Consider the following 14,345-nt stretch of genomic DNA (forward strand, 5'->3'; position numbering starts at 1 on the left):
CATGGTGACCTGGCCCTCTCTGCAGGGTCACCCTCAAACTGTTTGCCTTTTTCCCACCACTTTCTGCTGAATTCGTTTTTGTTGACCTTAGTACTCTGCACTCCTTACCACTACTAACCTATGTTTGTGTTCTCTCCCTAAAACATGTTATATTGGCTTCTACCCAATTGGCATATTTTATTTACTTGTAAGTCCCTAGTAAAGTGGCACAGCGGGCCCGATTCACAGAACTAACTTAAGACAAAATCCTAAACTTACTACCATTTTGGTATTCACAGAAGGCACTTACTCATTTCGGTATTCACAGAAGTTAGGAGTCCAAACTTTAGGACTCCTAAATGCCTTCTGTGAATACCGAAAGTCTTAAAGTTAGGATTTTTCTCAGTTTAGGAGTAGAAAAGTTAGGACTCCTAACTTTAGGACTCCTAAACTGAGAAAAATCCTAACTTTAAGACTCATTGAATACCAAAATGAGTAAGTGCCTTCTGTGAATATCAAAATGGTAGTTCAGGAAGAGAATTCCTTTAGCGTTGTAGATGGGAAATTAATTCCTAAGTCATCAGAGGGGTCTCTTGTTTGATCAGTAGCAGAGAATTCATTACAGACCTTGTTAACTTTCAATTTAAAGAGATGAGCAAGATCCTCACAAAAAGTTTGTTTTAGGCTCAGAGAATTATTGTTGCTCAGCTGGCCAGTGAGCTAACTGTCCAGAAGAGTTCTCTGGTAGAGTGTTTTGCTGTTTCAATTTTCCTATCCCTTATGCATTGATTGGATTCCCCTTTCTTGCCAGGATCATAATTTTTTTTAGCCATTTATGTTCTTGGCTGTGACAGACTTGTTTTTAGTTCTTTCCTTCTATGTGAACCAGGGAGGAGAGGGGTTATTCCTATAAAATCTTGGGGATTTTAGGGGATCTGTAATACATAACAGCCATAGTTGCTGTGCCCTTGGTACCAAGGTAATAATATTAGTAATATATCTCCTCAGTGCCACATCCTAGATCTGTAAATATCAGCTTAAAATATATTTTGGAAATTAAACTACTTTTCTCCAAATATTAGATAATGAGTTCTGAAAATACATACATTTTTATATCAAATACATGCTTTTCATTTTTGGTATACATATAATTCAACCAGACAAAGCTTCTTGATTGACTAGGTTGGGCTGCACACCATAGAGAAATTCACAGGTAGCCGGAGAGCTACCAGTAGCTCATGAGCTACTCGTTGGAGAAGCCTGAACTAAAGCATCAATAAAGAAGGCAAATAGGGTGAAAGTTACATAAACGAGAAGCTGTATGCCTATGTTAAAATTAGGACAGGACATTGCCTGTCCAGGTAAAATGCTGAAAAACGTACAAAAGAAAAAAATAGTACATTGCAAAAAGACGAGGAAGAACACATGTACTTGTTTCATGCTCTAGGGAGGAGCTAACACAAGAAATTAAGGGAAGCCTATAGAAGCTAAGCAATCAAAAGATTGCAAATGAGAGTGACAACGAAAACAACTAATGGTATACTGCTGGTGGGTTGTAAGCCGACGGAACTGTAAACAATACGTCTCGCAGTACAGCGCATCCACTGTATAGGCAAGACCTAAAAACCTCTAGATTTTAGGGTTTTAAGTAACCTTGGGCGGAGTATGCGAAGTGGTGCTCTGCGGAGTTCCACAGAGTTAAAAAAAACTCAGTGGAACTCAGCACCGCCCCAGCCCCACAAAATTGCATTTAAAAAACACATTTACCATCGTCCTCCTCCTTGCATCCCCCTACGTATTACATCTTGCGTGAACTGTGCAGTTCACGCTAGACGTAATACGTAGGTGGACGTGAGGAGGAGGACGACGGCAAGAAGGGGACATCGTGGCGAAGATGAGGGCGGCCCGCAGATGACAGAAGAGAGGGTAAGTGGGTTTAAAAAAAAAACATTTGCATGGGGCTGACTCGGCTGAGGGGTGTACTCCGCTCAACCAAGGAGTCGGAGTTTTGCCGCAACTTCGCTTTCCCAGCAGAGCGTGGAGTTTGTAAAACTCCATAGACTCCGCTGGCGGGCCGGAGTACTCTGCCCGGGCTTAGTTTTCAGTAATCATTACTCAAGGAATAATGGTGCTGAGGGCCTCCAGCATGTTCCAGAAATCCAATGAAGCAAAGGTTATGGACTGTCCCTCTGCTTCTTCTACCCTTACTTCAAGGCTTTAAAATGTCTCCTGACCTGAAACTTTATAATTGAAATTTACAAATTCCGCATACTGCCTATGATGTTTTCCAGTACAGCCTCCCATGCCCTCACTTTTTTCACAAATTTGTTTCAGGACAGCCTGATGAGTCGATTTTGTGTTTGAAAGCTACCTAGGTGACAGTAATCACCTTCAAAATGTTAATCGACGAAGGTGCATCCATACCAGTGCATACATCTGCCACAGTTCCCAACATTTACGGGATCAGTCTCCCCATGGCATATGTGTTTTGTAATACTTAGTTAGCCTTGGCAGGCTGATCCAGCTTTTACTATGTTTCAGCCTCGTAGTGGAATTTGCAGTGCAATATTCACTAGGAACCACAGGACAAAGCGTTCCAGAAACACTAGCACCACCTCCTGCCACCAGTGGGATATTGAGCTGGGTCTTTAAAGCAATGGTCCCTGACTAAAAGCCCTGTTGAAACCCTCCTCTAATCAACCGAGTTACCACCAGATGGACCTCACAGACTGTCGAGCAGCCACCTTCAGTGGCTGGTAAACTGACACTAATGTAGCTGATTCCAGGTAAAAGCAGTCATCAATAGCCTAAAACCGTAGTAAGATAATTTGAAAGCAGGAAGCAAAGCCAGTCGGGCAATGGCAGAGACTCTGAAGATGGCAGACATGTGAGCTCTGAGTTCTGTCCCGGCCTTACAGCAATCCTGCCACTTCAGGCAATAGGAGTAGCCACCTTGGTGTATTGATGGTACTCTAGCCCTAATAGCGGACTAGTGCCAACGTGCTGATACCGGCGGACTCCCTCCTGCTGCCCTGTGGCAGAGATCCGCGACCGTAGCAGCGATGTTGTGGTGCGGCCTGCTGGCACCAGAAAACGAGACCAGAGGGGACGGCGCATGATGGACAGACGAGTGAGGGGTGGGACGACACGGCGCCTGCCTCCCTGATACTGCTGCGGTCGTGACTCGATGTGAGGGAATCCAGGACTGCGGCAGAAAGTTGGGAGCAAAGACTTGTGGCCAGAGCTGGGGGTGCCCCAGCAGAAGAGGCATCGGACAGTCTTCAGGTACCCTGCTGGAAGAGCAGATGGCCGGTTGAGTGGCCCTAAGAGGCTCCATGGCATGTGTGGTGAGGTAAGTTGCGACCATTATCGAGGCCCAGTGTGAAAGGAGTGCCACATAATGCACATGCGCGGCTACAGGGCAGACGTTCCCCCAGGCCTTTTTTGGAGCGGAGTTCAGCAGAGGCGGCATCAGCAGGGACGTAGAGGAGCTGTGCTGCCACCTAGAGGAGTGGTGCCAAAGACTTGCATTGAAGGGGGTCCCCCAACCTTGCTTGACCTGCTGCCTGCATTCCTTTTCCCCTTGACGAGGACCCAGTGATCTGTGGGGGAGTTTGAACCACGCGGGGCGGTGGGGCCTCCCCTCGCCCTCCATTGAGCAGGAAATGGCTGCGCATTGTACCCAGTCTGGACGGAGGGAGGCCCAGGAGATCGGAGAGGGGTCACTGGGGGCATAAGACCGACTACGACTGGCGCACTGACATAGGGCCACAGCAACACAGCAAAGAGATGCCTTTTGAAGAAAGGCACCTGAATCGGTTGCTGGACTCTGGACGCACTTGGATTGGACACTGTCAGATTGGCACGGAGGTTGGCTCCCTTTGTGACGAGTGTGCGCCTGTGAGCTACGTCTTCGACAGCTGAAACTGCAGTGGGAGCAAGCTGGAACACCCCTGTCCCTCGGGTGGACTGCGCAGGGCAGAGGCTGGGGCCTCCTGAATCCCTGTTACACGGACAGTGTCGGGAGACCTAGACCAGCCCCCTTTTCTGAAGTGCATCATCACCCCCTGTGACCATGATGGGGAAGCTGAAACATAAACAGTGGGGCACACAGACAAACACGAGAGATACCTCCACGGCACTCCTAGAAACGGGGAAGGCGGGAGCGCTGTCATGGATGCTTCCATCCACTCCAATCTGGACAAAGTGTTGGCTGCCATTGCATACACTAAAGCCACCCTACAATAAGACATTGGAGCAGTCAGTGGGCCTGGAGCTCCTGTGGTCAGAGCACCATAAACTTGTGGACCGGGTGAAGGGAGTGGACTGCTCTATAGCCCAAATTCTACCAGAACAGATGGCAGCATCCTATAGGATAAATGAGCTTATGGCCAGGGTGGGCGCCTTGGAGAGGTGCACTGAAGACGTGGAAGGCTGCAGTCGCCGAAACAATATTAGGGTGGTGACGGGTCCTCGAAGGCACTTAGGGACCATACATGATATCTTTCCTTGAAAACTAGCTGCAGACTGAAGTAACCCCAGACTGCCTTACCCAGTTTTTCACCCTAGAGAGAGCACATCGGGTCCCTGCCCACCCCTTGGCCCATGGGAGATCTCCCCGCCTGTGGTGGTAAGACTTCTTCACTACAGGAACCGTGACATCCTACTCCAACAAGCCCGTACACATGGACTGTATTTCACGGCCAAGGTACAAGCTCAACGAGCATCCTTCCTAGAGGCAAAGAGAGCCCTTTGTGAGGCGGGAGTGCAATACTCTCTAATGTTCCCCGCAAAACTCTGCATCGTCCTTGATGGCAGCACCCATTTCTACGATACCCCCAACATGGCATGGTCCTGGCTGGAGGCTTACAAGGCGGGCGTCCCCTTGCCAACACCTCAGGCACGCCCCTGGGGAGCTGAACGTTCCAACAGGAAAAAGCAACCACACTCAGTGAGGAGGGCTTGTTGAAGAAACCTACATCCTCCCAGGCAGAGCGCGAACAGAAAGCTGCACAACAGGCTGTGGTACATATCATGTCCCCACAAAGATCTGACTTGGCCACAGATGTCTCATCGGAATCAAAATATGGAGCCACGGACGCTGGGGCCTTGACTGGAAGACGCGCCTGCCAAAGGTGACCCCTCAATCAGTGGATGACATAATATGATACACCTAGGAGTCCTTGGAAGTGTTGCTCTGTTCTTAACTGTAATTGGTGGACCCCCGTCTGAGCGTGGAGGGAGGAGCTGGCACAGCACATTCAAGGCCACTCTGGTGGCCCTTGGTAAAAGAGAGAGGCCCGATCAAGAACTGAGTGCTCGATTCATACCTGGTCTCCCCCCCATTAGAGTGCCCATCCAAGTTACCTAGAGGAGGCGTTCTACTTATATTGTTTTTGTTTGCTTTTAGGTTTTGGTGGTAAGCAGTTGCGATGCTGCCCTTGGGAAGGGGAGTTTGTATCTGGGCGTTTCAATTGTGCATCCTGGGGTTAGATTATAGTTTCACTACTGATGTGCTGACCGGCCAGATGCTGCCGAGGGGGTTTGGGAGAGGGACAAGGCATTCTTGTCTCAATGCCAGCTATGAGTACACCCCTAAAGGAGATAAAGCTACTGTCCTGGAATGTCTGGGGAATGTTGTCCCCTGACAATCATAATATCCATAGATATATATTCTGTATTGGTGCAAATATTGTCATGTTACAAGAGACGTAGATGGCAAGGACAATTGTATGCAACTTCATACTCTGCATTTTCTCAGGGAGTTCTACTGTGGGTGAGGGCAGGTACCCCATTCGAGGCTACTCATACATTAATTTCCGGGTGAACCAGTGACGGCAAGTTACTCCCTGATTGAGTGGGATGCATTTAAAGTGGTGGTAAGTGGGAAATGTATGGGACAGACAGTGGGCATGAGGCGGGAACTCTGCTACACACACTGGACAATAAACTAGGTGCCGAAAGCCCAGCTTGGGTACAGCTCTCGGAGGCAAGGAGTAAATATAATGCTGTCCTGGAACGGTTATGCCTTCTGGATCTCCGTGCTTATCAAGCACGACAGCAAGCGGAGGCATGGCGATTGGGGTGGCTACTGACCTGGCTTCTCAGGCCTGATAGCAGGGGCATGCCCATCACATGGATCCTATCTAGTGAGAGTCATAAACTGCCTTGTACGAGTTCTACACCGACCTATATAAGAAACCGGACGAACAATTGGCTGGGACCACAGAGACATATCTAGCGCCACTACGGCTGCGAACGTTGGACCCTGCCATGCAGAAGGAACTAGGGGAAGTGATATCAATACAGGAAATCCTTACTGTTATCAAAGACATGGCTAAGGGTAAAACCCCGGCCCAGATGGGCTCCTGGTAGAGTTTTACTCTGCATTTGCACCACTCCCTGCACCTGACTTGGAGAAGGTATACACACATTGCTGCAAACTGGTGCGCTGCCGGACTCCACCAGGGAGGCACTGGTAGTCCCTCTACCGAAAACCAAATCCAAAACGGCCTGTCTGCCGAGTTTTGCCCACTCTCCATGGAGTTTAACATACTCAGTAAAATTCTAGCCACAAGACTGCTTCCGATTATACCAGGGCTGATCCATGCTGCCAAAATGGGTTTATACCCACTAGATCGACTTCAGGGAACCTCCAATGGCTGCATCATGTCCTATACCATCATGCTATAGCTGAGTATCCAGATGCACTAGTAATGGCGATTGACCTGGAGAAACCTTTTCATTCTTTGCAATGGGACTATCCGTTATGAAGAGGATGGGTCTTGGAGATGGGTGGCTTAAATGGGTACAGTTATTATACACGCGTACTAGAACAAGGGCCAGGACGAGCGGCATCATCTCGGCCTCCTACTGTGTATACAGAGGGACTAGGAAGGGCTGCCTACTGTCCCCACTTTTATTTACTTTAGCCATTGAACCCCTGGAAGAGCATTTTAGACAGGAGGGGGCACAGTATGGCTTGCTCCTGGAGGGTAAGGAACATATAATATCCCTGTATGCTGACGACTTGCTTAAATACCTGAGAGATGGTACACATGGGTATTCCTTGCCCTGAGTATTAAGGAGGAAATCGCCGTGGTAGCGGGACTACGGGTCAATAAGTCTAAGACACATATTGTTTCAATAGCGCCTGCACAGCATCAGCCTTCAACTCTACCGGCTGGCCTCAACTTGGATCCCTGCTCATTCAGATACCTGGAATACCTGGGAAAACAGGTGTTTTGCGACCCAAACGATCCCTTGGAGGGCAATCTTGGCCCGGTGACACGCTCCCTCAAAGCATGTATACCGCTCTAGCATTTCCTTAAACTGCCAGTTATGGCCAGAGTTATGCTCCCACAGCTACTATATTTTGTCACTCTCCCAGTGGTGGTTCCACGGAGGTGTTTCAGAGACCTAGATGTGTTGCTGAGAGACTTGATCTGGGATGGGAGGCGACACAGAGTCTACTTGATGGTCCTGCCATGGGATCCGGAGGCAGTCAGACTGGGTGCCCCAGACTTTGAATTGTATTACCTAGCAGCCCAACTTCAATGGCTGACTCGGTGGTTGGACAGGGGGGTCTAGAGACCATAGGGACCATGGCACTGGTGGTTACACAAGAGCTGCTGCTTGCCATAATTCTACATCCAAGGGTTAAAATTCCCACACCTGAGGTTCTCCTGCAGGTAGCTTTGCAATGTGGGAATGGGTGCCTCCAGCGCATAGCAGGAACTCCCTTTTATGCACCAATGCTCCCCTTGGAGGGACTCCCTCATGCGATAACCTCTCCCCATTCACGACACGTCAACTAAAAGATTGGTTGGCGGCAGGCATTCCTACGGATAGTGACTGCTTTCAAAATGGGGAGTTCATCCCATTGGATGACTTCCTCGCACACTACAAACTCCCTTCTGGTCAGTTCCTGCATTACCACGCCCTGGTGGGGACCATCGGACTTTGTGGCATGTGGGTAGACAAGAACTGGAAAGAAATGCAGTCCTTCAGGCAATGTTAATGCTAGGGTCAGCACGTCACCTAGTAAAATGACTATACAGGGCTCTAATGGGGATGGCTATACAGCCCCCAGTCCACACTCGGGAGAATTAGGGATCTCTATTGGGTAGGGAACTGACTGAGGCGGACTGGGGTAAAGCCCAGGGTAGCCAGACGAAGGTCTCTAGGAATTCTAATTTTAAATTCATACATTTCAATTTTCAACACATGACCTCTCTCACCTCACACAGGCTTAGCATTATGTATGGAAACCTAGAACAGCAGTGCCCGAGATGTAGAACACCGGACGCTAGGTTTGCTCATGTGGTGTGGGATTGTCCAAACCTATGAGACTACTGGCTCACAATCACAGCGGTGCTCAATGAGGTACTGACGTGGTCACTGCCCTGTACAGTGGATGCCTGCCTTCTGGGAATATTTCCCAAAGCTAGGAAGGTGGGCACCAGATTTGTGGACCTGGCTTTGGTTTTTGCACGAAGACGTATTGCCCTCCGATGGAGGGCAAGATGGGGGCCCACGGTGGTAGCCTGGGAACGAGATGTGGGAACTTGGGCCTTAGCGGAGGAAAGAGCTTTGATGGGGGAAGATGCCTAGGGGATGCGGCTAAGTCCGATAACAGGGTTGTGGTCTGTGGTGTTGCGGACATGGGATAGCAGGAAGACAGATGGCAGGGAGAACCCCCCTGGCAAAAACCGGAATGGGGAGCAGTCAGGGTAGTCCCCCGGAAGTACACCTTCAGGTACCGAGATAGGGCGAGGTGGAGATGGCAATTTAGTATTAGAGTGACTCTCCCTCATTCTCATAATAGTCCTGGAATACCCGCACACAATAGAGAGTCGCTGCTACCGCATAACTGCGTAACCTGAATCCCTACCTTATATATAGACATCAGGATGCCAGGTTAGTTGTCTTGTCTGCTACTTAGAATGTTATGTAGATGTTTTTTTGTACTTTACTATGATTATCTGTGATTTGGCGATTTAGGCAACTTCCCCAATGAATAATGTGAAACAAGAGTACTGAGCTGAGCTCTTATGTACTAATTATGGGGACAGCTGTCTGCTCAGTGAGTAACGTCCTGGAAGATTCAGTGTATCTCAATAGTTGACTGAAACGAGATTTGTTTATCTCCTTGATGCCCTTGCAATTATGTACATGTCAATATGCAAAAATGCCAATAAAGAGATATTTTTTAAAAAATGGAAGCAAAGCCAGTCATAGTCACCCAGCACGAGTACAGCCTATTTCACTGCTGTAGGTGTTTGAGAGATAGAATGAGGCCACACTGCCTAGGGGTGTGTAGCTTAATGCATCCCAATCCAGTTAGTGTTGCCGAGTCCTGGACAAAAGGCATAAAGTTTAACATTCACAGTGCTAAGCATTGAGGGGCATTTTTACTATTATTTCATGCCATGCAGCTCAGCAAGAGAACTTGCTTCACTGTATTGGGTGAATGGGAGAGAGCAGAAGTGCTCCATATTTGGAAAGATAAGGGACCTTTCTTCTCTCTCCTTCTGCTGGTGCACAGTGTGCTGCCTAGCACCAATGAAGGCACCCTTGCAAGGGGAAATGTGCTTCGATCTGGCTAGTATGTGGCTCTGACGCCACGCTCCCATCATCCTCTTGTGAAACTGATAGACCAGGAGCGGTGCTAATCCCCTAACGGAGTCTGGTGCTCCTGGCTGGACCTGGTCCCCTGTAAAGCATTCTAAATGACAGCTTCCATTTAGACACATAGATCCCATTTTGACAGGAAAGACTAAAACGTAAACATTTATTGTCATGTTCTGCGTCATAGAATAATCAAATAATATAGTCAAAATCGTTTACTCAGTAAATCAGAGTTCAAAGCTCTGTTAGGATATGAAATCAATCAAAGAATTCAAGTAAAGTTCAGGGCACAAATACAGAGTAGAATGAGAGAGCAATCAGGCATGGATTTGCCTCCAAAGGTCAGTAAGAAAGGTGCTGTGTAACACATCCAAAGGAGCAGGTGCTGAACAAAGGATCAATACATTTAATAGAATGATACACGGTTCCCACAGAATAAACCAATTCGAATTAAATACAGTGAAACAGGTGCAAGAAAAATTCCTTTGAAAGTCTCTCATTATGCAACAACACTGGCCCTTTTTATGGTCACCACCTGCTCTTGATCAAATATTGCAACATTTTGTGTGATTCTGCTAAGACAGCTAGGAGAAATGTTGAACATGTACATTTCTACTGAAACAACATTTTAATATTCTTGGAAAGGTCGATGTCTTGCCTGTGAAAACACATTCAAACATCATTTTACTGAGACATGAAAATACAAGTTGTCCACGTGATCCATAATGGTCAGCAAAGATCATACACAAAATGGAGAATAAGACTTACAATTGGTATGATAGCTAGAGTACAATTGTTCATCAGTGAATTGCATTTATTTCTCATAAACAAAGTTAACAGCTCCCACCACTAGGCGTGGCCTCAAAGTGTTATGTAATGGATCTTGTGAACCAGCTGCACCAACATGTTCTAAACATCTTAGCAGTCTGCACTGATTTAACCAATTGGTGGCATCTCACATCACTCCATTCTTAATGCTCGTATGGCAACTTATTGGACAGTCCCAGGGGCAGCGCAAACCTCCATTTTTGTGCCATTTTGTCCACCGCCAACGGGTCCAGGGCTCTAAAAAATTAATGCTAACCCATAAATGTCAATTCACGAAAAGGCCAGGGGTAGCAGAAGTGATATCACACGTCATTTGACATTTATGTTTACTCACACACGGATGTTTACACATACACACACAATCATACATACAGCCACTCTCTCACATAAACACACTGCATACATCTACACTAAGGGTGGGCGTAGTTGGAGGAGGAGTACTACTACTACGCAGAACTCCGCCAACAGAGACCTCATATATTTTTTGTAAAATAACAAGTATCTCTGTCTTTACATGCTAAAATGCATATAGTCTTTTCACGAAAGTGAAAGTGATAATTTAGCAAGCAGTGAGAGAGGTGATGATTTTGGGATCCTCCCTAACCTAGGGGGAGAACCAAGCAGATTGTTGTGTGCAGATTTAGATTCCGTATATAGGTTTCACGAGTTATGCCCTTATGTAGGTACAATTCACATTGTGCTGCCAAAAGTTTCTATTAACTGGGAATTTGAACATCTCGGGGGCACTGTTACTTGCTAGATTTTAATTTTCTTTTAAAAACGGAACAATATTGTTACCCTGATTTATTATATTCTGTCTGTTTACTAAATACTTTTTAACTCTGTTTTTACATTGTGTGAATATTCCAATGAATTGAGAAGTTGCACTTTGCCTGGGGTTCACGTTCAGAGAGCCTTTGCTTGGACGTACTTACTCTGTTTCCGTGACGGTCCCGCAATCTTTGGGCGGGCCGCCTTTCTGCGAGGTTAGCACTCTAGTAGTTGAGTGCTTCCATCCACGCTATTTCATAAAAGGGCATGCTCTCGCGACCGCGCAGCGGATGCGGGCAGCGGGTGCGCCGCCGGCGTGCCGAAGGCGCGCCAAAGGCAAGCCCGTTCACGGCCGGACTGCGCCATGCTCCATTCCCCCTGGCCAAAACTATGCAATTGCTTATACTAAATCAACCTTGATGAACCTTCAGCACAAAGGTAAGGGTAACAAATGTCACCCTATCTTCCCGAGCAATGATTCTCAGGACTTGTATTGTCCTACGTGTAACTTTGCCTTGGGAAATGGGCACTCTGTTTTTCATCATCCAAACAATGCCGACACTACTCGGTCTGACACACGTTTCGGTAATAAGCGTGCCTTAACGGGTGTCTTACTGAACACTAGATCTCTTCCCAAGCATAGGAACGAACTTGCTGACTTTCTTGAACTTCATATGCCTGACATATTATTCCTCACAGAGACATGGACTCCCAGTGCCTCTGAACCTGACCTAAATGTGACCATATCTTCGGGTTATGACCTATTTAGGATTGATAGGAAAGGTCAAAGTGGGGGAGGGGTGGCCATTGCTTATCGTTCACACATTAAAGCAACTTTTTCGGATATTCTCCAGTTTAAGGAGGAGGTCATCTTGTTTAGCTTCAAAGTTACTAATACTGATGTCTTTAATGGACTCCTAGTTTATAGACCACCTGGGCCCAGGAACACTTTTATTGAAGCCATTACGACTGTTATGGAATTCTGCATGGTACACTCTAATTTCTCCGTGTTGGGTGATTTCAATTTTCATTTAGAATCCACAGATAATGCTGATACCAAGGAGTTATTAGATCGGTTTCTAAGTTTAGGACCGAAGCAAATTGTCACTAGGCATACACATACGGCCACACATACCTTGGATGGTATTTTTACCAATCGTCCACAGACAATATATATTAAAACACTACCCCTGCCTTGGACCGACCATAGTGCTGTCTTTTTTGAAGTTCATACCAACGGATTCCTAAATAGAACCCTTGGTATAAACAGAACAGGGGTATCACGCCCTTGGAAACAAATATGCAGTCCTGATCTTGAAGCTGCACTGCAATCACAAAGACCTTTTATGGACACTGATACTGATCAAGCAGCGGTACATTTTAACCGCTAGATTGAACAGGCAGTCTTAAGGCTAGCCCCTGAATCTTGTACACGAACAAACAACAGATTGACCTCTGCCCCTTGGTATAACTCTAAGTTAAAAAACCTAAAGAAAATCTGCAGAGCTAAAGAAAGACTATGGAAGAAGGAATACTCAGAGTCCGGAAAAAACACTACAGAGAGGTGTTAGCAATATATAAAGAAACCATAAATGAGGCAAAATCTATGTATTCTACTGAGAAAATTATGGCCTCTAAAAACACTCCCCGAGAATTATTTAAGACAGTCACTAAATTAGCCACCTTCGGTAATGCTAAACCATTTAACACAACAAAACAGTTTTGTGACAAAATGGCTACATTTTTCCATGATAAGGTGGTCAAAGTATACGATGAATTCTCTACTGCCAGCCACTAATGTAACTAGACAAGACGTATTTGAGATGGACAAACCTAATACACAAGTTTTTTTACAAGAGTTTTGTCCCCTTACACAGGATAGAGTTGAAGAAACTATCTTGGCGATTAAATCAGGTTCTCCTCTGGATCCCTGTCCAGCTATGGTCCTTCATATGGTCCCTAATACTATTGCCAACAATTTGACAACTCTTCTGAATAACATTCTTAACCTAGGACAGTTTCCGGTTGACTGGAAAAATTCCCTGATAAAACCGATTCTAAAAGAAACTACTTTTGATCCCTCGGAAGTCGCTAACTACTGTCCTATTACTTGTTTACAATTTCCGTCAAAAGTTCTTGAAAAAGTAGTTAATGAGGAACTGCGGTCTTTTATAGAATCTAACGACAAACTTGATGCAGCACAGCATGGCTTCAGGCCACGGCATAGCACCGAATCTGCATTGATTGCAGCTACTGAAAGTCTACGTGCGCAACTAGATCAGGGTGGAAAGGCCATACTGGTAATGCTTGATTTATCCGCCGCGTTTGATACGGTGGACCACCGCATACTTCTCCAGCAGTTGGCGTAAATAGGGATTATTGATTAGGGTGCAGATATTCTTCATTCATACCTGACTCAAGCTGTGACGCTAGATGAGCACAAATCTCCTCTTTTTGTTATGCCATGTGGGGTACCTCAGGGATCAGCACTTTCACCTACCCTGTTTAACATATATGTTACCCCACTGGCTAAACGTATTCGTTCTTTCGGTTTTAAGGCAATTTGTTACGCTGACGACACGCAAATTGTTGTCTCACTTGCCGCCAATCCAGAGATTGTGGAAGAACGTTTTAATTTCTGCATGAGCCAAATTATTAGCTGGATGCAGAACAACTGCTTAAAATTGAACACCGGGAAGACGGAAGTGGTCATGTTTGGAAGGGACATTTCACTTTGGAACTCCAACTGGTGGCCCGCGACAGCAGGGCTGTCCCCCCCAGCCCGTAAAGAAGGTAAAAAATCTTGGAGTTCTGATTGATGATCATCTCTCCTTATCAGACCAGGTCAATAGTATTACTTCATCTTGTTTTTATACATTGAAAATTCTTAGAAAAATTCTCCCTTTCATCCCTATGCCCCTTAGGAAAATGGTTGTTACGGCTCTGATCTTGTAAAAAATTGACTACTGTAACTCACTCTACCTTGGACCCAAAAAAAGTGTGATATATAAACTTCAGACTTTGCAGAATGCAGCTGTCCGGCTACTACTAAAATTACCCAAATTTAGTCCCATTAGTCTAATTACTCGAGAACAACTACACTGGTTGCCCATTTCGGCCAGGATCGAGTTTAAATC

Source organism: Triturus cristatus, chromosome 9 (genome assembly GCF_964204655.1).
Source record: "Triturus cristatus chromosome 9, aTriCri1.1, whole genome shotgun sequence".
NCBI lineage: Eukaryota > Metazoa > Chordata > Amphibia > Caudata > Salamandridae > Triturus > Triturus cristatus.